This window comes from Palaemon carinicauda, chromosome 35 (assembly GCF_036898095.1).
Source record: "Palaemon carinicauda isolate YSFRI2023 chromosome 35, ASM3689809v2, whole genome shotgun sequence".
Classification (NCBI taxonomy): Eukaryota; Metazoa; Arthropoda; class Malacostraca; order Decapoda; family Palaemonidae; genus Palaemon; species Palaemon carinicauda.
In genome coordinates this window covers 13,149,684-13,152,183 of record NC_090759.1, presented here as the reverse complement: position 1 = coordinate 13,152,183, position 2,500 = coordinate 13,149,684, and the positions used below count along the sequence as shown (strand labels likewise).

Genomic DNA, 2,500 nt, shown 5'->3' with positions numbered 1-2,500 from the left:
ATCCTAGATGCATACTATCACTGCCTAAGCTGAACCAAGGAGAATCAGAAAATGCCTGGTGATGACTGCAGGTAGACCTGTAGGCTTCCCAAATATAAAGTTAAATTTTAAGAGTATGGGTAACTTGCCCATTTCAAGACATTAGTTGTAATATATATAAGCTGAAACTATCACGGTATATTTTATTTTGGAAAGACACTAAACAAAGGTGATAACCCTTCTATTGTACTGGTAGTGACATGGTCTTCCATTGTCCCTTGCTTGAGGGTACCCTCAGCTCACTATCTGTTTTCTTATTTCCTTCCCTTACTGGTATGGGCTATTTTCCCTGTTGGAGCCCTTGGGCTTATAGCACCTTGCCTCTCCAACTAGGGATGTATCTTAGCTAGTAGTAATAATAACTACTGATGAGGTCGAAGATGCATAATCATTAATTGATATACTACGACTAGAGAGATATTGGGTCCGGTCCTTGAACTGGTCAGATAGTACAGCATTGGCGATACCAGTGCATTTGATCCTTCTCTGGTTATGGATATTCTATACACGTTTCTTAGCTCTTAAGTTGTCTGTTGTCTTTTTCAAGTTAGGAGGAAGAGGCTCTTCTTGCACTCGGATGGTTTAAATTCAGCTCATGTATATAGGAGGCAAGGGACAGTGACATAGCCCTATCAAGCAGGACAGCAATGTCCTAGAGACTGGCCATATTTACATATGATCAGCTCCCAAATCTCCTTTCCGTGATCCAGCCAACGGCTGCTGATGACTTAGCAGATAGTCCTATAGGCTCCCCCAAACCCATATCCTTAGCTCACAAGGATGGTGAGGTTGCAGCGACCAAAAGAACAAACGAGTTTGAGCGAGACACTAACCTCAGTCTGGCGATCACCAGTCAAGAACGTTACCACATAGACCTCCACAACCCACTTCTTGGAGAATTGCTCATGGAGGTTTATTTGCTCTCCTAGCGTTACGTCAACTTTATTTTATATTCTTACGGACAAGTTAATTAGCTTGTTTTCGCTTTGGATATAAGTAAATCTTATTTTTATAGTTGAAAGTAATTTCATTATACTTTGATGGTTTTTTTTTTTCAAACGAAATAGTAATTGGAAGGTATAGCAGCTCTTTGCTATATTGGAAGATAAGTTTCATTTTCAATAGACATTGAACAACCTTTTCTAGTGCAATTTAGAATATGTTCAATGCAGTTTCCCTCATAACTGATTGTATCACTTGTAGCCTATTAAAAAGCAGGATAGTAATTAGAGGAGAGTGCCTTTTCAATTTACTAGATTGCTATAGGTTCCCATAAAAAAAAAATAAAGAGAACAGGAGATAATTTTATACTGATGATAAAGGGCAATTTGTGACGCTTTCCGGGTAATAAGGTGAAATTTCTGTCAATCATTTATTGATTGAGTGTTTTTATCTATGTTATTAGTTATTGTTGTTGATGTAGGTGATATTATTATAAGTGGCTTTATTTCAATATTTCAATTTATGATTATTGCTTTAAATTTTGAGGATTATTATTATTATTATTATTATTATTATTATTATTATTATTATTATCAGCAACAACAGTAAAAAATCGAATACGGTTAAAACAATATACTGTAGTTACTTCTAAGGTGTGCCATGTGTGTAAACGGTTTCATGAAATGCTTTAATGGAATTAACAGGAAAGTTAAACTCCGTTATGAAATTAAACCATGCCATTAGATTAAACCACAACAAAAGATTAAGCCACCAAATAAAAGGTTTACAGGTCAGCGTCATTAAGAGCTGCATTTGCGATTATGAAAATTGGACTCTCTCTCTCTCTCTCTCTCTCTCTCTCTCTCTCTCTCTCTCTCTCTCTCTCTCTCTCTCTCGGTTGATATATCCAATGCATTATTGGTTTTGAATATTTTAACGTACTATTTCATTGTGGTTGTTCAAAATCTTAGATTTATTACGTTTTCGGTATATTAATCTGCCCTATTTCTAGTAATTTTGAAGAGAAATTATTAAAGGGACTTAAATGCATCTCTGGTTAGTTAATTATTTAACAAATTTGAAAGAGTTTGTAATGGTGCTTGTCGAGGAAGAGTTTAAGATTCCAATAATTTTAATAAAATCTGAACATTTTTTGTCATAAATCCTTCGAAAATTCTCAAATTTAAAATGTCAACGATTACAGGTGTGAATTGAAGAAATGAAAATAGGTCTTAATCTCGATTAGTTCATCTTTCATATGCTGTCAATGTCTGCATTCCACTTCCATGAAGAAGAGTTGATCAAAGTGTGTTAATAATACTAAGTGCTATACTTTCATTTCTGTATTATTCACTGTTGAGTTAGTGTTGATGAAATAAAAGCTTACTAATGGCTACTCCTATAATTACTGTTATTTACGTCTGCATTACAGACTACTCAGCGAGGTCCCATTCACGTAATCACGGTGACAACAACAACAACAACAAATGCAGCCGTTTCTAGTCCACTACTGGTCAAA

General features: G+C 35.3%; 1 protein-coding gene across 1 annotated transcript in view; it reads left to right on the top strand.

The window, feature by feature from the left end:
- The window catches only part of LOC137627625 (ras-related protein ced-10-like), a 291,092-nt gene that overhangs the window by 151,279 nt on the left and 137,313 nt on the right, over window positions 1-2,500 (top strand). The gene's annotated exons all lie outside the window — the stretch shown is intronic.